At 42.6% G+C, this 21,239-nt stretch overlaps 1 protein-coding gene across 16 annotated transcripts in view; it reads left to right on the top strand.

Annotated features, from left to right (window-relative positions):
- Positions 1–21,239, top strand: part of PTPRF (protein tyrosine phosphatase receptor type F) — a 384,319-nt gene that overhangs the window by 72,559 nt on the left and 290,521 nt on the right. For 14 of the 16 annotated variants that reach the window (XM_065842623.2, XM_065842637.2, XM_065842633.2 and 11 more), the window contains exon 2: positions 19,584–19,664. The exons of the other annotated variants lie outside the window; for them this stretch is intronic. The gene's annotated coding sequence lies outside the window, so the exon portion shown is untranslated. The remainder of the gene's footprint in view (positions 1–19,583; positions 19,665–21,239) is intronic. 16 annotated transcript variants of the gene reach the window in all.

The following is a 21,239-nucleotide window of genomic DNA, read 5'->3' as shown; positions in this document are numbered from 1 at the left end:
AGCTCCCTCAGCCTTTCCTCACACGGGAGATGCTCCACTCCCTTCAGCATCTTTGTTGCCCTGCGCTGGACTCTCTCCAGCAGTTCCCTGTCCTTCTGGAACTGAGGGGCCACAACTGGACACAATATTCCAGGTGTGGTCTCCCCAGGGCAGAGCAGAGGGGCAGGAGAACCTCTCTGACCTACTGACCACCCCCTTCTAACCCACCCCAGGTACCATTGGCTTCCTGGCCACAAGGACCCAGTGCTGGCTCATGCTCACCCTGCTGTCCCCAGGACCCCCAGGTCCCTTTCCCCTACACTGCTCTGTAACAGATCATTCCCCAGCTTACACTGGAACCTGGCCACCGCCTGTGCAATCCGGACACATCAGGGGTTTTTTGCACTTTAATTCATTTGTCCGCCCATTGATGTCGTGGTGATTGTGAGTACAAGGAAAAAAAGTCTAAACGGAATTGAACAACCTCTGCAGCTGCAGCCGGTTGCCCTTAGTCTAAAGTCTATTTTCTATTGCTTGAAAGGTGGTCTTATCAGGAATTAAATTTTTCAGCTGAGGAAACCATCTGACTGGAAATGGAAGAGAAGTAGAGGGTTAGGGTTAACTGTTGAGGAGAAAAAACCGAAACAAAAAGGCATAAAAGCATTCTGGCTTTCCTATGGGAGGAGGTGGGTCATCACTTGTTTTGCATGGGAAGCATTTGCAGTGCTGAACATTACTGAAGAAAATACTGTGTTTGACAAATTTTTATGTTGCGTAGAGTTCTGTAAAGTCGTAAACAGGAGACTGATTAAGGGACATCTAAAGCTGAGGTTTTATGTGAAATTTAATTTAAAGTTCCGTAAAATGGACAGGGCTACTAAAATGCCATTTGTTCTTGCAACACTAAGTGTGTCTTTATGGTGAACCTAATTGGTTGGGAGATAAGTTGCTGAGTTTTAATCCTGGAAGAGAGGTAGGGTTGTTACCAAATAAACTTGATGGAGTGGCAGCAAGTCTTGCTGGTGGTTCCTGGCTGAGGTGGAGCCTCATTCATACCCAATGGCATGTATAGGTGTTTGTGACAGTGGTCTCCTTTGCCCATGGGCCATTTATCAGATGATAAAATTGAGCTGTAGTGGTTTTTGCTGGTACTTTATTTTTTGGTTTGTGGCATGATTGGAAACTTGGAAAACTGAGGAGCTTCTAGAGGTTGATAGACTTGAACATCTGCTTTCCACTAAGGGTTAATTTGGGGAGCCTGTGGTACCTGAGAGCAGGTGTTATCTTCCTTGGTAAGCACCACCAACGGGGGTCAGGTGAACCTGGGAGTGACTTTTTGGGTTAATACTTTGCATTTTTCTGTCCACCCTACTGGGGCTTTTCAATACCTTTTTTTAATACCTTTTTAATACTCCTGAAAGTTTGGGAATGGCCAAAGTTGGATGATAACAGGCACCTGTGAAACAAGGTAGTGGAATGTAATGTATGAGTGGGGCTCCTGCGCTGGGACAGATCGCCCCCAAATGAAGTGTGAGGCAGGAGGGATAGCTGGGGGCAGGTTGTTGATTTTGGGAGAAGTCCCCTTGGTCTCAGTGCGCTGGCAGGAACCTGTCCTGTCCCAGCACCGTCCAGGAGCCTGCAAGCCAAAATACTGTGGTTTGGGGGAGCGGGGAGTTACCCCACACTTGGAAACCCCTCTGATGATAAAGGCTTTTTCTCTCACGCTTTTTAGGCATCTACCCCAGGATTCAATTTCAAAATGACTGTATAGACTCTCTTCAGGTCTTTTTAAGGATGGAATTGCATAATAAAAGGCAACTTGACAGAATGTCATACCATGTTTATATGTAATATATATAATTTCCCTAGCCGTGATTCACCCAGAGTATGAATACATCTGTAAAATTAACCAGGTAGGTAGCTGAATAATTTAGCATGAATTTCTGTGTTGTCACAATTAAATGGAAGCAAATTTGGGGAAACTGTGGCTTGTTAAAACTTGATTTTGTTTTGAACACCAGAGCAATCCTGGATATTATTGGAAAAGCAAGAAGTAATAGCGCCCTGGGAGGTCTTAAATGTGAATGTCAGTGCCATGTTTCTGGGTGCAATCCTCCCGAAATGTGGGTTGTGTATTGGTGCTATGCTGTAATTGCCCCTTTGTTGGCTATTTAAAAAACAAATAAAAATACTGACAGTGTTTGTGAGTAGTTCAAAGTGATCTGACAAAATCTACTGGAAGAAATCACAGGACTGAGAGTGTTACTTTGACCTTGCACGGTGCCCAGTTTGGGCTCTTTCATTGTGATGTTTGCTTTTTAATAAGTAATTCACTCTGGGAAATGTTTTCTCCAGATTTCTGCAGCTGGTTAGTGGTAGTCTGAAAATCAGGTGAGGCTAATACAAGGATGTGAAATTGATGCTGAAATATAATATCCAGAAACATGCTCTGTTAGCATAGAAGAAATAGAGAGAAAGCAAACGTGACTTAGAAGTTGTGTAGATAGCACCCGAGGGAATGGCGGGAAGATGTGCGGGGAGGTTTAGGTTGGACATGAGGAAAAGGTTCATCACCCAGGGGGTGGTGGACACTGGAACAGGCTCCCCAGGGAGGTGTCACAGCCCCAACCTGACAGTGTTCAATAAGAGACTGGACAACGTCCTCAGACACACGGTGTGAATTTTGGGGTTGTCCTGTGCAGGGACAGGAGTTGGACTCGACAATCCTTGTGGGTCCCTTCCAACTCAGGACGTCCTATGATTCTTTGTCTAATGGGGAGGAAAAAATATGTGAGTTTCAGCAGCACCACTTGGATAGACTGTGTTTGAGAAGAAGGGTACGGCTTGTCCCTCCGTCTCCTTCAGAGCTTGGAAACAAGTAATTTGTAAGTAGTCCACAGTCTCAGCTGAAGTAGGTTACTTCCAGGTTATTTCCTAAAAGGACAAGGCAATTTGTATGAAGTGAAATTGTTTATTTCCTGATGCTTCTGTTAAACTTGCTTGTATTCAGCAACTAGATCCATGTATGTGAACAAAAAGAGCCTCTTTAAAATACTGCCTTGCGATTTATTTTGAACTAGCGCCTGGCTTTTTAGATAAAACAGGAAGTTTGAAAAGCTTCTCATCAGGGTAAGCTTACTTTAAAAATAATATCTTTGTCAAATACCACTGTGTTTTTTTGTTAATTAATAATATTGTGAAACACCTTTCTGAAGCAGTAGCACGTTTTGAGGGTTGTCTGCCTTTATCTGTGCTGAGTTTGTACACCATGAGAGTGGTGGGCTGAGAGACCACAGAGATCCTGTTTTCTTTCTTGAATGTGCAGTTCCTGCGTGTTTAAGGAGGATTTTAGAAAACGTCTTCTAACAGCATCCAAAGTGCTGCTGGAGTCTGTTGCCCTAATGCGGTGTAAGGAGTTTACCTCAAAAGCAGCCTTTTGTTACAGGAGAAATAGTTTGCAGTGAAAAGGCATAAATATTGAGAAGATGTTTTTCTGGCTGGATACTGGGAGGAGGCCTTTTAAGCCTTTCTGTTTACCTTCTGTGATTTGAACTGCACTGTTCTGATTGTGGGAGTAAATAGCAGTGGGTGAAGGGGAAGGCAGAACCTGGAATTACTCGCTTTCGGGTGAACACAGAGACTGGCCCCCACATGAATAAGTTGGTGCAGCCGCAGATCTGGGTGATGCCTTTGCAAAAAATAAGAAAACCAGGAAGGTGGTGAATGCAGCATGGAATGAAGACTCGCATGCAGGCGTGTTGGTGGTGGTTATTGAAGAGATCAGTGATGCTTTGGCCAGTCCAAGGGAGAGGCTGCCCAGGGCGTGATCTCACTCAGTGTCCATGAAGGCTTTGATGGGGGACGGTCTTGTGCCAGAACATGTCAACATCCATCTTCCATAGAATAAAAGCAGATGTTTTTAATTGATTAAAGAGAAGTAAGGGCAGGACTATACAGCTAGAGCGTCAGTCTGTCCTGGAGCGTGTCCATCCCCTGTCATCAGGAGTGTGGGAGCGTGCCCATGTTATGGATGCAAGGTGGAAGGTGCTGCCCTGTGCATCCAGCATTCGCTCAGATCGGCGGTTCTTTGTGCAAACACAATAAAAATATTAATTTACTCTTCTTTTTGTTAAATGTTTCCCTGCACAATGCAGACAAATTGCTGTTGGCGCAGCTATTGTCTTTGACGGGTTACTCTGGGGATGTGTTCGACAGATCTCTATTGCAACACATGGAGGAAAATTCTGAGTGGTCTCCTCTATTCAAACAATGCAAAAGCTTTTTATTTGGTTTTGTTGTATTTAATTAAAATAAATACACCCAGAGGCTTAAGCAATTGCTGGATGTTTAAAAAATAGAAATAGGAAGATTAAGCAATTGAAAAAAACATTGTAATGCACAAACTTATTGTACAAAATGTATAAACTTATGTTAATAGGATGATCAAAATACGGCGAAAAACGTTGCTTAAATATTTAAAAGTGTATCTTTAGATCCATTGCCCCTTAGATCCTGTGCCCTCAGGACAAAAACTAGCTTAAATTTTTAGAAGTGTATCTTTGGATCCATTGCCCTTTGGATCCTGTGCCTTCTTTTGGTGTTGCTTAATCCCCATGTTTGTATTTTAAAATATTTAGCTAATTACGTTTTAATATTACCCCTCTGAAAATTGAGTTGTATTATGTGGGTCCTATTTTTTTCCTCTGTTTGCGTCTGTTTAACTCGCATTTGAGTTCTGCATGGCACTGCATGGAATATTGCTGGTCTTGTTTAACAGCTTTATTAGATTAGTGTCCGTGGTCCTCAGTTGTCTTCTGGCAGTAGGTCCTCAGTTGTCTTCTGGCAGTAGGTCCTCAGTTGTCTTCTGGCAGTAGGTCCTCAGTTGTCTTCTGGAAGTAAACTGGCGAGTGCTGGTAAGATGGAAAGAAGTGATGCTGGTGAGATGGTCCATAGGCCCTGTCACCTGTTCGCTGCTCTCAACCAACCCTCTTGATGATGATGATGATGATGGGTGTTTTAGGAACTTTGACTGTAATATTGGAGGTTTTCTCAGTGTAACTATTGTCAGCAGAGATCAGAACATTTCACCCTTTGGTGTCAGATGGTGGCACGTATTGAGATCTGAGTGGCATATCTACATACTTCAACAAAATATGCTGCCTCTCCCACCTTCACATTCACTTTTCAGTTCCGCTGGCAGACAGATTGCGTTTTATGTCCTTTCTCTGCACGTTATGCCAGAAGGTTCCTTTGCAGGAGATAAATTTATAGTCGGTAGCTGATAAAGGTCTTTCCGCAGAGGCGTTTTTGGAGCCATCCTTCCCGTTGCGGTGGCATCTCTCAGCCGGCTCTCCCGTGCAGAGGTGACAGCCCACCTGCAGCGTTTTCCACTGCATCTTTCCAGGCCACGCCAAGGAGAAACTGCAATTTGTAAATAGAGAATTCTTGGATAACTTGGTCTAAACTGTTCTGCTGACTTCAGCTATGTGGTCTCATAAAAATACTTTTTTCACGTAGGAGCTGTCAGGTTTATATAATTATGGGCTGCCTTTGTATGTGTAGTCAAGTGCGTGTACGTGTGCATGTACATATTTACTCTTCAAAACTGACATTCAAGCAAGAACAAATCACTTGCGTTCATGACACATTTGCTGTGGGTTGAGGCCAATGAGTGCTAGAGGTGTTCTGCCATTAGTATACCGGAGCGATCCCCTGTTTTGATAACGTTACTTTTAGGTTTTGCAGAACCGTAATCGGTTTTATATATGTTAGCTATTCAAGTTTTTTAACAGTCTCTCAAATCTGCCATTTTACGTGCTCCCTTTTTTTTTTTTTTTATGAATAGAGTTAGGCAAATGAAAAATAGCCTAGCAATCAGAAATTGTTCTTCACAAAAGGTTAGTAGTGAAAGTGGAGATGTGAAGGTACTTTTAAATAGCAGAGGTAGTCTTTCACAGAATCCCAGAATGTCAGGGATTGGAAGGGACCTGGAAAGCTCATCCAGTGCAATCCCCCCATGGAGCAGGAACACCCAGCTGAGGTTCCACAGGAAGGTGTCCAGGCGGGTTTGAATGTCTGCAGAGAAGGAGACTCCACAACCTCCCTGGGCAGCCTGGGCCAGGCTCTGACACCCTCACCATGAAGAAGTTTCTTCTCAAATTGAAGTGGAACCTTTTGTGTTCCAGTTTGCACCCATTACCCCTTGTCCTACCATTGGTTGTCACTGATGAAGAGCCTGGCTCCATCCTCCTGACACTCACCCTTTAGATATCTGTAAACATTAATGAGGTCACCCCTCAGCCTCCTCTTCTCCAGCTCCAGCGCCCCAGCTCCCTCAGCCTTTCCTCACACGGGAGATGCTCCACTCCCTTCAGCATCTTTGTTGCCCTGTGCTGGACTCTCTCCAGCAGTTCCCTGTCCTTCTGGAACTGAGGGGCCACAACTGGACACAATATTCCAGGTGTGGTCTCCTCAGGGCAGAGCAGAGGGGCAGGAGAACCTCTCTGACCTACTGACCACCCCCTTCTAACCCACCCCAGGTACCATTGGCCTTCCTGGCCACAAGGACCAGTGCTGGCTCATGGTCACCCTGCTGTCCCCAGGACCCCCAGGTCCCTTTCCCCTACACTGCTCTCTAACAGATCGTTCCCCAGCTTACACTGGAACCTGGGGTTGTTCCTGCCCAGATACAAGACTGTCTTTGGCATGATAAGAAAAAAAGGCACCACTTTATTGCCTCGTACTCAGTTAAATAGAAAAAGAAAAATCTCTGAAAATAATGAAAATTAAAACTGCCTGTGTCTCCCTTGTTGCAGCATTCTGAACAGAATTTTATGAAAAAAGAATACCAATTGATTTTCTGTAGTTTGCTGAGTTCTACCTCTTGATATTTTGCAAGAACAGAACATTGTTTAATACCAAAGCAAGAATTTTGGCCATGCGTTTATTGTGCTAATGTGGTTAGAAAAAAGTGCTTTAATATTTTGTTGAAGCTTATCCAACAACAAGATGCATTGAGATGACGTGCGTATCTTAATAGCAATTTTTTCATCTCATTAATAAGGAGGAGATATAAAGAATATTATCAAAATAGTCTGTCTGACATGCAGAAAATGTTAAAACTTTATCACATTGCAGAAAATATAAGCTCATTTATGGCCACACAAAAAAGTATTGTGCCTTGTGTTTGCCTGCTATAAATTTGATTTATTCCTGTAGTAATTACAGTCGCTGATTCAGTAAAAGTTGAAAACATGGGTTTTTTTTTCCCCAAGCATAACAAGACTTCGATATTCCCATTGCTGCTGCACTGCCACACTTTGAACTTGCTTAGCAGACATGACAAAAGGTTTTAATTAAAATACTAGTGAGATAAAAAAATAAAATCATTTGTCTACATTAACTTTGTATGTCTCTCATAATTCTTTAATTCTTGTAATAAAGGGGAAATACCGTGACTGAGATAAGAGGTTTTCCTCCCTCCTTACTCCTCATATCAGTAAAAGATTGTGTTGGAGCTCCGGGATGTTTTACTTAATCCCAGCACGGGCTCTGAAGAACCGTTGAGATGTTGCTTGTTGATGCCTCAATAAGTAGGAGGCACTTCAGAGGTTTCATTCACCAGCAGGAACATGATCCTGGTGTGGTCAGGGGTCCGCCGAAATCCATCCAACTATCCCAGCCTTTCCAGCTCCCAAGTAAGCGGAGAATGGCTCATCCTTGAGTTTTACCCCAGTTGAATATTCTGAAATTAAAGACCGTCAGCCACAAAACCAATAGGGCAGCTCAAGGACCTTCAGGAATTTTCCTGCCAAATCCACGTCGAATTTGGGATGAGGCTGAAAGCAGAGATGGATCATTGTCAGAGTTCATTAAATCTTTCCACTCTTTCTTTTTTTGCTACATTTTTAATAAATACATCATTCTCTCAAACATGATTTAAATAATGATGTAAATCAAGCAGAAACGTTGATGTAAATCAGGCACTTTGATCTTACTTTGTTACATTTCTCAAAGGAGAGGTTAATTATTAGTAGTTTGGTAATTATTACATTGCCTTGATTTGCTGCTAAGTACAGCTTTTACAGTAAGGTAACACCTTTTGTCAACATATGTTATAATTGTCTAATGATGCCAAATAAGCGTTCAGATACTTCATGCTCATATTTTTGGTAGTAAAATATTTGTTTAACATATATTGAATGCTGAGTATATAGTTGTATTAATGTCAAAATTTGAATTAAGTTAAAATGCATGAAATGATATTAAATGGTTAACGATGTTATTCTTAAATTTGCGGGATACATAAATCGAAAGCAAACTTACTGCTTTTCTCTTTTTGAATTGGTAAGGGAGTGCTTTCAACGTTTAAAATAGTAGTGGTATTAACTCTGGATAGTGACTGGAAAATGGTTTTGGCCCTGGAGGAGTTTGTGAATGGTAGATCTCATCCTCTTGCACTTAATGTTTACTTCAGGATTGGAAAATGGAAACAAATCTTCATGCTATGTTATTTCTTAATTGATTTCTTATTTTGAGCAAATCAAGTCATTGAATTGAATTAAGTGAATAAACTGAGATTAGGAAAAGAGCTATTTCTACATCAGCCAAAAGGTCAATCGCTATTTAGAGTTCGTTTAGTGTGTTACTTGCAGTTGTTTAGCTGGTGATTTGCCTCTCTTGAAGGCATGGGAAGCAAATGTAGGGGTGTTTTAATGTATATTAAATTTGAATACTTTTGATATATAAGTTCATTTTAATGGTTTGTGTATTTATAAATATATAAAATACGTTGTAATGCTCTAGAAACATAAACATAATTTTTATTAAGTGCTTTAAGACCTTATTTAAATGTATGTTAAAAGTAAGCGTTTGTTTTGCTTCTCAAGGAAAAACCCTTAGCAGTGTGAAAAGGCTCATGTATCTGAGAACTGCATTTATTCAGTGTCGCTTTCATAAGCGTATTCCAGGATTAAAAGAAATTACTATTTCTTGTATTTGTGACTACAGGAAATTAGAACTCTGCCTATGCAAAGTTGGTCATCGTGGTTACTGTACTATTTGGTACTGTTAATGTACTTCTAAGTATGCCATGCTGATACAGCCTATGTAATTCACGTGGAAGTCTGTGGTGTAGTGTTTTGGTTATGTTTGGTGTCACATTCCATTTTCTGTAGGTTTCAGGAGACACAAGTGTTTCTGTGTGAAGGAATAAAGGTGGAATTGTAGAGCAAAATGGAGATGCAATGCATTTATTTTGCTATTATCAATATATTCTGGTTTTTGGTGCTTTATTCACATATATAAAATTGAAATAGAGACAGCACTGAGACAGGATTTTGGCTTATTTTACTAAGCAAAAACCAGTGTTTGTATTGTAAATAACTTATTTTAAAAGTGCTCTTTATTTTAATACTTTCTGTTATAGCAGATCACTCACTGGGGATTATAACTCATGATAATTTTGGTATGGGAATGTGGAAAGCTGTTTCTTTGTTTAAAAATATGCTTGTCTAGATTTTGTAAGTATATCCATACACCTTTAGAATGCATCTATAACAGATGCTCTGCACTAATGGATCTGTGATATAGTAAGTGCGTTCATCTATTTTCACTTCAAACACACGTGTATTTTATATTTCAGCTCACCATTAGTCAGTTGGCAGGGACTGGATATTCCAGTCTGATTATTGCAGTTCCAGCTCTCGTTTGGGACAGGAGCGTTGCTGCTGCTGAAAGGAAAACCTTTGAGTTCATGCTGATTGATGATCTTTATTTCTCATTTTTCCTTACCCTTCTAAAGGAGGGGGAGGGAAAAAAGCAGTATGTTTTGTAGAGGTGTTAATAAAACTTGATTATACTTAGGATGAGGGTTTGCTGGTTGTAGTTGTTTGCTGGCTTGGCTGTGGCTGCTCACTCTGCAGTGTTGATGTGTTCTTATGGGTCTTTGGGCTTTGTGTCAAAAGCCTTGTAGAGAGACAGATAAACATCAGCTCTTCAGTGCAATGGAGGGCACATTTCAGGCAACACTAATGTGAACTTGGATCTAATAGTTCCTCTGAAATTCTCCTTCGTGCTGTTTATTGCTTTGCTTCAATTTATGCTGTAGCAAGTTGTTAACACCAACTACTTGGAGATTATCCCTGTGTGATAGTCCAGTGCAACAAATTGCAGTGGATTAAAGAGAAACAAACCTTTCCGTTGTATATTTTTGCATTCATTTTGTAACATTTGTTTCTCATAACATAAAAGTCTTTTTTTCCCCTTGTCAGAATTTATTGTCCTGCGGAGTAAGCCGTTGGGCAACCACAGAAGGTTAAGAGCCACTAATCCTCAAAGAACAGCCCTAGTCCTGACTTCATGCTGGCTGTCACGTCGGTGGCGCTCCTGCGAGTTCATGTAGCAGTGGAGTTGTTCGGGTGTTTTATTATCTCTGGTTCAATTCTGTACCCCTGTGCTAGAGGTGTTCTGTTCTGTTCTTCTGGTGTTGACAAGATACCGGTGTGATCTTTTTCTATAAAACTTCAAAATCGCCTATAGATTCCCTTAAAGTCAGTTCTGTACAAGAGTCTGCTTGACGTGGAGTTAAAATCTTGCGAAAGAGGAGGTGGGGAACCACTGAGCAGCATTTGGAGAGTGCTCCTTTCTATAATAGCTCATCCTGCACAAAGCAGCCGTAACCCTGTTCTGCTCCTTTACTCTTTTCCAAGCTAGTTGAGTATCAGCACAAGTTTTTTTCGGCCAACTGTGTTACCATGGCTGAGAGCTGGGATTTTGGGATCTTGTGTATGGAATTGTTCCTTCTGATTTGTGCTTGGCAACCTCAGAGGCTGGGGTGGCTGTTGAGGGATGGATGCTCTGGATGAAACAAGAGCAATCGCTCAGGCATCCTATCCACAGTGCCAGATATTCTACGTGCAAGAAAAGACACAGTAGGCTGATGCGTTGTGGTTAGTTTCTTTTTAAAAAGAATAACTCTAATCCTAATTCCTAATAATTAGCTACCCTTAATTCCTCAAACATGTGTCTTTATCCATTTGATTACTCAATAGCTAATGGTAATTTGTATGCCTGTCATCGTCTCCTCATTTCTTAAACCTCTGTTAAGTTCTTGGAGACTCTATTCACATCATGCATTTGTTTAAAAGCTCCATATACTCTTTGAGGGAGGAGAGGCAACTCGTGTCAGAAAGGTGATTCCTACTTTTCCTCCTGATTATATTAACACTGTGATGAAGAGGGGAAAAGTATGAGTCTATGGGGAAGTGGGAGAGGGTGAGAAAGGAGATTTCTAGTGAAAATTAATCTGTTCCAGGGAAATAGTTCATCTTGTTCCAAGCCAGAGCCTTGTTTTGCTTTGCGTCCTCTCTTTTGAAAGAACAGCCAAGAGGAAGTGTAGAGTCATATAATAATTTAATAAAAGGTTCTAGGAAACTAGAAGGTTGATGTGGCCTAGGTGTGCTTGACTGCTGAAAGTCCAACCTGGTCTCTCCAGCAAAATTTGACAGAGACTGTTCCTGTTTAGTCATCAAGAGCATTACTGTAGTGCTGGGTGTATAGGAATAACACAAGAGCAGTGGGAAAATATATTGATATTGCATCAGCTGCATGAAGAGCTTCAGCCACATCTTGTTTTATCAAGCTCATGCCTGTATTGGCCTACCAGTCTGGCTGTGTCAGTCCTGCTGAAACAAAGAAAAGCCTTTAATCAGTTACATCTCTGAACAAGATGGTGTAGCTGCTGCCCTTCAGTACTCGACAAGAACTGTGGGCTGTGAATCGACGTGCACCTCTACCCCTGCGATGCGGATTTGTGATTGTTCCTGCTCCTTTGACAGTATTGGGATTGAAGTTGAGATGTTCAGCTGTGCTTGGATAACATGATAGCATGTTAGCTGGATATATCTGAAAAAAAGTTTAGTCCCCCTCCCTCCAGCAGTGTAGACAAGATAAAAGTCTTTGACTTCAGCACTGTTTTTGCTGATCGATATAAAAAGCACTGTAGGAATTACCTTGTTATACTAAAAATGCACCAAGTAAAACACAGGAAGGGACTGTATGGGCATCACAAGTAAATTTCCTGGTCAAACCTAGAGTTTGCTATGGTGAAATATAATTATATGCCTCCTGACTCTCCCAGTTTGGTGCAAGGACACAAACAGGCATCTTCAGTTTGTAGCTCTGGCTACTGATTAACTCATTTGAGGAGTTTTGATACACTTGGCCTTCGTCATTTGGGGCCTGATTTTTTTCCTCATGCCTTAGGATCTTCAAAGGAAATAAAACATGTAAACAATGTTCCTAGGCTTTATACAGGTGGGAGTAGTGGAGATGTCATTTCTCCATAGAGGACTTTGTAGCTTATTCATCAAAATTAGTCATGCTTGGCTCTGTAGGTAGGAGAAGTTGTTCAGAAATAGAGTGTCTTAAGGATGTTTTGGTTTATGGTGAGATGTTTCTGTGCCTTGTGCCCAGAACTCATGTTTCTGTGTTCAACTTGTTGCCAAGAACCTACTTGCAATATAACAGATAATCACGGAATATTAGGGATTGGAAGGGACCTTGAAAGATCATCTGGTCCAATCACCCTGCTGGAGTGGGATTTATCTTCTGTAACAGACTACCAAGAAACCAAATGTTCATCAGCTTTTTGTTGTTGTTGTTTAAAATGAGGAAAGCTATGGAAGATTAGGCAAAGTGTGTTTATTTTAGCAGTTCTGTTTTGGCTAAAAAAGTCTTGGATATTGGTGGTTGTTTGGATGGTGTTGAATGGTCATCTGCCTTCCACCTCAAAGGGATCTGCAACCAGAAAGGTCACTAGCACATCAGGACATAGATGCTTCGTGCATCTCTATGGTTATACTGGGTCTTTATCACTTAAGCCAAGCACGAAATGCCAACTCCTCCAGCTCTAGAAATATTCATATGACTCAGTATAGTGAAGGGCCTTGCAAAAATTTGCCCAGCGGTGCCAAAAGAAAGAACATGTTGTTTCTGCCGCAGTGTTGTATGCTTTCTTGCTTCCTTAGTGTGTGAGGATGCTGTGTTAGATGGCTCTGAAGCTCCAAGGCTGTTGCTGGCGTTCTTGCCGCAGTGGGCAGGAGCAGGGATTCTTGCAGCCACATGCCTGGGATTTTTAGAGTGCAGCCCTTTCGAGCACTTCTGAAGCACGTGGGTTTCCTCTATACAATCATGGCTTGGTTCTCCACAGTCTAACTAGCCCTTCATTTGAATCATGCATTTTGTTGTCTGTTGTGTTTTGTGGACATTGAAGTCTGAAGTGATTGCTGAGCTGAGAGCTCCCCTGTGACCCAGAATTACATTTTCCGTACAGATAAACTGCCACTTGAAATCATAAAGGGTGTTTGTTGGTGTGGGTTTTTTTTATTGTTCTGTCCTTCTGCCCAGTTCTGTTTTGCACTTGGAGAAGCCGTGATATTCTTTTGATATCCGTGGAATTCTTGAATAAATTAATGTACAATTTGGCAAACAAACTCACTTTGTGCTGTAGTATCAAGACAAAGAAGCCTCAACACTAACTCTGCATAGTTAAGACCAATGTAGCTCAGCTATGTGCAAATCAACTGTTTCTTCATCTTCTTAAATGAGTTTTCTCACTGATATGCAGAATATAAGATTGGTTCTCTATTGTACAATATACAATTTCTGCAAGCCAGATATTCACCAAAGGTAACATTAGACACCGAGCGAATAATTGTTTCCTGTCACACTGCGTTAGTAACTGGGAAGAAAGTGTTTCCTAATCTGTACTTGTGCAGAGCTAAATATAGCTCCAGTGAAGCTTAACTTCGGCTTCAGCCATTCAGGTCCCTAAGAAATTCAGCACCATGTTTGTCAGTCACTGGGAGAATGACTATAGACATTCTTGCATGCTTTTTGCCCTCCCACTTTTGAGTTTTATAATCATAGGAACTTGAACGTGAGGCTGACCAAACTCTCAGAAAATCCTGATGGTCCTGGGCTGTTCCTCTCTGCAGTTTTAGGATAGCAAATCCCGGCCGCACCTCCTCCATTCGATCTTGGACCAAGTTAAATTGCCCTGTGGTTATGTTTTCCAGCAAAAACTGCTCTGATTCACCTTAAATCTGTTATTTATACTTGTTCTACTCTGTAGTTCTTCTGTAGAGCTGATGGCATGATGCATAAGATCTTAAAAAAGACTTGTTAAGAAGTATTCAGATTGGACTGTACCAGTGAGATCATGCTGTGTACCTGGTAAGAAAAACCTGATGTTGTAGAAAGGTGTGTTGAATAGATTGTGTCTCCTCCCTGGGAACAGAACAAGCTGATGTCTCTGCCGTGTTATTAAGTCTGTCAACTGTGGGATAACAACCTTCGTGCTACATCTGCACCGAAAAGGCAGCAGCTTCCTGAGGCAATGGAGTGCCACATGCTGGGCTTTGGAGCTTGAGTCCTTGTCTTTTGGCTGGCATCTCTGAGGAGGATGCTTTGAGTTCATCTCTTCTGAAGAGGCCAGGAGTGAACCCTGACTGAAGAAGTTAGTCCCATACGTTTTTTCATTGGTGTTTGAATTTGCCAGGATAAGCTCATCCTCCCCAGTGCCTCTGCGTGACAGCAAGCGGGATGAATGTGGTTTAGAGGTCTGAGGGATTTTACATCCAGGGTTCGCAGAGAGACCAAGACAGTACTTACTCATTCACCTGTGTCACTTCTTCAACCGTAAGTGTGCTACCTTTTATCAGTGCTCTGCCCAACTTTCTCATGTTTTGGGTGACACATATAATTAGGAGGAGGAGGGGACACGTTCGTGGTTGCTGTTGAGGAGGAGTCCTGTGTACCCAGCACTGGCTGTCTGCCTGCACCTGTACCTCTCACCTTCAGAGAGATCCTTTGAGAAAGTGATCTGAAGAAATCCAAAGAAAATTGCTTAGGTTTGTAACAGCTTTCCTCTTGGCAGGTGGATATTTATTTATACTGTAGGATGTGACAGGCAATTCCTTGTGCCTCGGCTCTGTCTAAAATGTGAGCGATCGCAGGAGACGCGAGTGATTGCATTAGAAACTTTCCGTCCTCTGGTGAGGAGAGTGTTTCAGCTTGAACTCTACCCTCACTGAGATCTTTGAAGTTTGGATCTTTAAAACCATTCTCCACTCCAAAGACCTACCAGTGCAGTTGTCATCCTTCCCATCTGAAATGGCCTGGACCAGGCTCCCTTCAGAGGCCATTAAAGCTGCTCGTTTCATCCTCCAGAGAGGTCGGCAGAGAAAGACATAAGTAAGTAATTATTCCCTGCCTCTCCTCCCAGGAGCTGAGGGAGCTATGGAAGTTGGAACATCATTAAGTCTCTGCGCAGCACAGAGGGACTGGAAGCCTCCGCAGCCTCGTGGCACGCGGCGGAGGGGAGGGCTGAGAAACAGGTGGTATTTAGAAACTAATTAATATTTATGAATAACAATGCACTATTGGTAAGAAAACAAATCAGGCTGTGTGTGAATATTTATGATGAAGACTTTCAACACCGCTCGGATCGTGCGGTGCTGCGTCTCCTCTTGTGTCACAACATTTCACACCGGGGTGGAAACCTCCTCTGCGGGGCTCAGCCAGCCCAGCCGCTCCGCCAAGTCTGTGCTTTCAGAAGAGTATTCGCACCGGGTTGATATTAGTGGGCCACTAGGTCCCCCACGTTTTAAATACCCTTTACTGGTGGAGTAAGCCATGCAATTTAACTTGAGATTTCATCCCATTAAGAGCTGAGCCGTGCGCAGAGATAATGCTATGTTTGAAGAGAAAGCAGGTGTTAAAGGTTGTTCTCCCTCTTAATGTTGGGTGCGAGTTTTTTTACAGTAGATCAAACTTGCCTAATGTAATCTTCATAATGCTTTCATTTAAAAATGCTCCCTGTGGTTTGTATTTGTGGAACTGAAAGAGCAGAATCTACTTTGTAGCTTGGTGGGGCGGGGTGTTGGATTGAACATATGTTCGCACTGTCATTTGGGAAAGATAATAGGTTTTTAACCTCTGTCAGTGTTAGACTGAGGTATTTATGGAGCTCTATTAAAGCTGCGCCTAGGCAGCTAACCTTGTGATGCAGGTTTTTCACAATTTGCCATTTTCTTGTGATAAGTTACGGCTTTTCCTGGCCTCTCGCAGTGCGTCTTGCTGTGTCAGCCAGCATGGGAGCTCACGAGAAACGAGGATTTCCTTGCTGTTGTCAATGCTGCATGAAATGCTCGTGGCTACTGATATTGTCTGTTCAGTAAATACTGTCACGTAGATTTAAAAAGCAACCTTGAAGAGTTTCAGAAAATGCTCTTCTGGGTTTGACACACGGAAACTGGCAGAAACCACGGCGGGTTTGGTTGCAGAGGTTTCCAGGTGCAGCTGCAGGTGCTGAGCCCTTTTTTATTGCCGACCTCGCGTTTAACTTGAGGAGGGGGGAGGCTGTGTGTAATTCAGTGTGTCTCTTTAGCCAACCTAAATTCGCGTGATAGACACTGCAGCGTGCTTCACGGGGACGGTTATCTGCAGTGAACTGCCATTAGCCCTCTCGTCATTGCTGATTAAGTTTTTTGTTAATGTTTAATCCTCCAAAGCAAATGCCTAATGTTTATATTGCCCTTTCCCTGTATAAGCAGAACCTCTGTTTTATGAAGTCGGCTACTACATACAAAACTGAATCAGTGTAAAATTTTAAATATACATGTCAGACAATGAGATGCAAAGAAGTTCAGAGCATAAACGATCACTTCACTTTGCACAGGTCCTGTTTTGGCAGGGGTTTCCAGGGGTCTCAAATTGCATACTAAACAGTGCTTGGTATAACTGAGAGTATATTCTATCCTCATCTTACAATTCTTTGCTTTCTGTCTCAATATTTCCAGTGTAGAAAAGATACTTTGTGTGTGGTGTGTTTCCCCTTCCTTTTCTAGTTGTAGTGCCACTGTGGTGTAGCTGAGAATAGTTGACTTCAACTGCCCCTACTGTGCAAACGCAAAATCTGCTTAGGCTTTTGTGGGACAAAGGAGTTTGTAGTGAAGTAAATGCATGCGTACCATGGATGACTGCAACTCTGTGCGTTGGAACTATAGGAAATTCATAGTGTTTCCAAAGAATAAATTCAAAAAGAAATTAATAAAAAGCGACGCAACAGTTAGTGGCAGAGACTGGTATGTTTAAGGGAGGATATTAATTTAAATTGTTGTCTTACAGAAATTTCAAGTGTTTTTATACATTTAATAAACGGTTGCCATTTAAGTAGCTTGAGTATCCTTCTCTGTATACAACGTGTCCTGGGATTTAACAAACCACTTACTGTTGGGTGGATTCCACTCAGATGTGATTGCCATTCTTCATACAAAGACTGACTGCTGAAGAGAGTGAGAAGAGCCAGTACTGTTAGTTATGGGGGAAAGGAAAAACCAGATTTGTGTGATCTATCTTTATTCACTTACTATGGTTAGTCTTGATCATGGGCATCAACGTGGATGTGTAGATGCCTAAAAGAGGGCTTTCCTGAAATCCCAGGGATCCTGGCAGGAGGTGCCAGGCTCCTTCTGTGAAATTCTGACCTGAGGGATGGAGCCTGACAGTGTGGGACAGTTGCAGGTGGGAGCTGGTGACCTGGCACTGAGGGAGAGATGCTGGGGCAGAAAATTGGGTTCCTGCATGAGAGGGGGGAAAAAAGCTTTAAGACATGTTGTAGACAAGGGAGCTTGCAGGGACCAAAGAAAGAGTGACAGCATGGTTGAAGTTATGAAAAGCATATTGAGGAGCATTGTGCATAGATGTTGGCAGGGAAAGACCTCAGAGTTTAAAACATGAATGTGCTCTGAGTGACTGCAGTGAATGCTGCTGGTGTGTGCCAGAAGTAAATATAGTAGAGTAAGCACGGCTACAGAGTCATTGAAGTCAACACTGCATAACACAAAATTGCATAATATATTTGTTTGTCAAGGTTATTAGAGCACAGTTTTAAATGGATCAGAGTCCTTGGAAAGGTGACTGTATTCTGGTTCCCTGGGTTGGCACTTCCAACAGGTCCCAGGCTGATCTGGCAGCAGAAAGGGTGAGCTTGTCCTTCCCCTCCCACCAGCTCCAGCACTTCTCATGAGCCGGTTCCACTCGCTGTGCTGTGGGAAGGGACCTGCTTGCTCTCCCCAGAAATAAAAAAGAACAAGGGACTTTTCTAGTCCTGGTCAGCTCATGGTGTGAGGGAATGAGAGAAGGTCTCCAGGTGGAGTGTGGCCAGAGGGTAGGTGGAGTGAGGGGCTGCGGGCGAGCAAACTGTCTCAGCCCCGTGTCCCACCGGAGCGCTGGAGCACACCAGCAGCATCCTCCCCATCTCATGGCGAGGATACAGTCAGTACATGATGCAGCAACCGTCAGAGACTTGGATCTCAGGGCACTGTCACGCCTTCTGAAAGTGTACTGAAACTGTTTACGAAATGAGTACTTTGTAAATGATAAAGGCCAAATAATGCATTCTACACATTTGCATAATTTTGAATTGCGTATCCTTCTGAGGGCTGTAGTCATTTGGCTCGCGTTAGAGAAAACTTAATGGTGTAATCGAGCTCAAGCCGTTGCTTGCCGAGCTGAGTTGACACAGAAGATAGGAGGTGTGTTTTTGGGGAGGCTGTGCGTGCTCCCTGCAGTGTCCCCGTCCCCGTGGAGCAGTGCCCCAAGGGCTCAGAGCACTGCAGGTAGGACAGGCGGGAGGCACGGTCAGGGCTCTGAAGGGTCGGGGTGTCTTTCAGAAGGAGCTTGAGACCTGGAAGTGAGACATATCTCCATGCTGATAGCATGCCAGGTCATGACATTAGGAGGCATTAGTAGGGGAAGAAACCCTTTGCTGTGAGCTGGGTAGGATGGAGGCGGTTACCACCTGGAAATGATGGAGAGACACATCTTTGTGCAGTGACAGTGAGCTGCAAGGATGGCGCTGGGCGGGAGACGGTGAATTGGGGTAAGAGAGGAGGTAGGTAATCTCGAGGATGGAGAGTCTTCCGAGAGCAAACTCCAGTAACTTGCTTGGTTTGGGCGGTAAAATGAACCCTGACAGGGAGGTGGTGTAATTCATTTTATCGTCAGGGAAATAAACTTCAGGGATAAGGAAAAGCTGTTTAAGCTGCTGGATCAATGTTGGCATGAAAACAAATGGATAAAAGCTGTTCAGGAATAAATGTTAGGCTGAAACTTAGAAGTTTTTAACTATTGGAGGAGCTCAGTTCTACAGTAGTTAATGGATACAGAGGCTGAGGATGAGCATTGTCAGTACATTGGGGTCCATCGCAGTGGTTGTGGTTTTTCGATGTGGTGCTTGTAAGAGCGGGTGTGAGCGAGTGACCTGCCAAGGAAACAGCTTTCCTGTCTCTGTGTGTGTGTGGTGGCGGATTGTCACAACGGTGGTGTGTCCAAGTAGGAAAGGGGAAACCGTCCCTTGTTGTCATGGTTTTAAGAGTGTCCAAAAGGGCAGATGTGCTGAACTGAACCCCTTCTTCACCAGGATGGACAATTCGTGTCGTCAAATGAAGTTTTAACCTTTGCTTTATATTTAGTCTGTGAATGTCTCTGCTGTTACAGTCGTCTATGATACTTATTTTTATGTGTATTTTTTTTCCTAGGTATTTTTATGGCCTCTGTCACAGTGGTGTCTCAGTGTCTCCCAGGCATTTATGGATTTATTCTGAGAACGTTCCTGTGAGGTAGGGAAATGTTATCACCTTCGTTTTACAGACTGGGAACTGAGGCACAGGGAGATAAATGTTGCAGAAGGTGTCTGTAGCATAGCTGGCAGTCAAACACTCAGTTCCAGCAATTTCTTTATTGCCCTAATCCCTAAACCCAGCTACATGTCTTTGACTCTTTGTCCCTTTTTTTTCCTTTATTTTCTTTCTTCCTTGGTCTGAGTTTTAGTAGAAACAATGCACAGGGCTGGGAGGACCTGTGCAAAGTCCAATTAGGGTTACTGGTGTCCTTTTTTTGACATTGTTACTTATGAGTTGAAATGCCTTTCTAAAAATATCAGCAGATCTGTTTATGTTAAATGATTAACATGTTTAGACTTTCAACAGATAAGCTGTCATGCCTTTTTGAGTCAGTAACCCCTTTATCCTACCTGCCCAGGCTTGTGGCTGTTGAATTCTTACCTTGCCTAAGCTAATGCCATCCCAATCACCTAAAGCAATGCCGAGAATTTCATCATCCATGCAAAGATCTGATTCATGTCAAGACAGGTGTAAAGTTTCTCAAGCGCATTTATGTATAATTACTGTTTAACTTTGTTTTTCAAAGGTCTTTCCAAGGCAGGTAAAATGTTCAGCTTTGAGCTCCCAGATTCTCCCAGAAATTGGATTTCAGTGCCTGATTAGTGATGCTGATCCTTTTCAAAAATATTGCAAAGTTCCTGACACGTGTGCATGTACTGAATTACAATTTACATTATAAAATCAAGAATAATGAATAACAGCTTGAAAAATGTATTTTTTTCCCCCCTTCAAGTAAGGAATTTTTAAGATAGGTCTCCCTTGAGCCCTTCTCTCCCTTCAAGTTGGTATTTGAAGTGTGACTTTTACTACTTAAGGAATTTTCTGAGAGCTACAGCAACATTACAAATTGCAAAGACACCAGCAGGCTCTCACAATTAAATATTTTTATTGCGTATTAAAATAAGCAACATTATTAAAATGATAATGCTGCAAAGAAAGATTTAATGCCATCTTTCTAATTTCACCATCTGTAAAATACATACATTGGATTACATTTGTGCTCTTTATTAATGTATATTACGTGTCTTTGTGTCCCCAAGAATGAAGTCCTAATGACTCATGAACTGTGTCAAAGTGTACTAAATAAGATTAAAGAGCTGGCCAGTGACCCTAACAGTCAATTAGGCCGTGCATTACTCACCCCCGTGTTTGTGAAGCACAAAAGGGAAGCAAAAGCTCAAGATGCTGATGGTTGAAACAAACACAAACACCAGGAGCTGGTCTTGTTGTGTAAGTGGAGATCGAAGCCCTTGCAGTCGGTACGTGTTTGTGTATGAGTGTGAGAGAGTTCTGCTGGTGTGGTCCTGGGGAGGGGAGAAGAGCCTTCTGGAATAGATCCTGCCGCGCATGGGTGATGTTGGGTCGGGCAGTGACAGGAGCGGTAGGAGATGGTGCTCAGGTAGTGGGGTGTGCCCTCAGAGGAGTTATTCAGAGATGTCACAAATGGGAAGGTCAGTTTCAGAAACATGTTTCACAGAAGCAGCAGGGCAGGGAAGGACATCTCGGTTTTCT

The sequence above is a fragment of the Patagioenas fasciata genome, chromosome 6 (genome assembly GCF_037038585.1).
Source record: "Patagioenas fasciata isolate bPatFas1 chromosome 6, bPatFas1.hap1, whole genome shotgun sequence".
Classification (NCBI taxonomy): Eukaryota; Metazoa; Chordata; class Aves; order Columbiformes; family Columbidae; genus Patagioenas; species Patagioenas fasciata.
Note: the sequence above shows the minus strand (reverse complement) of the source record. Positions and strands in the feature narration are given on the sequence as shown.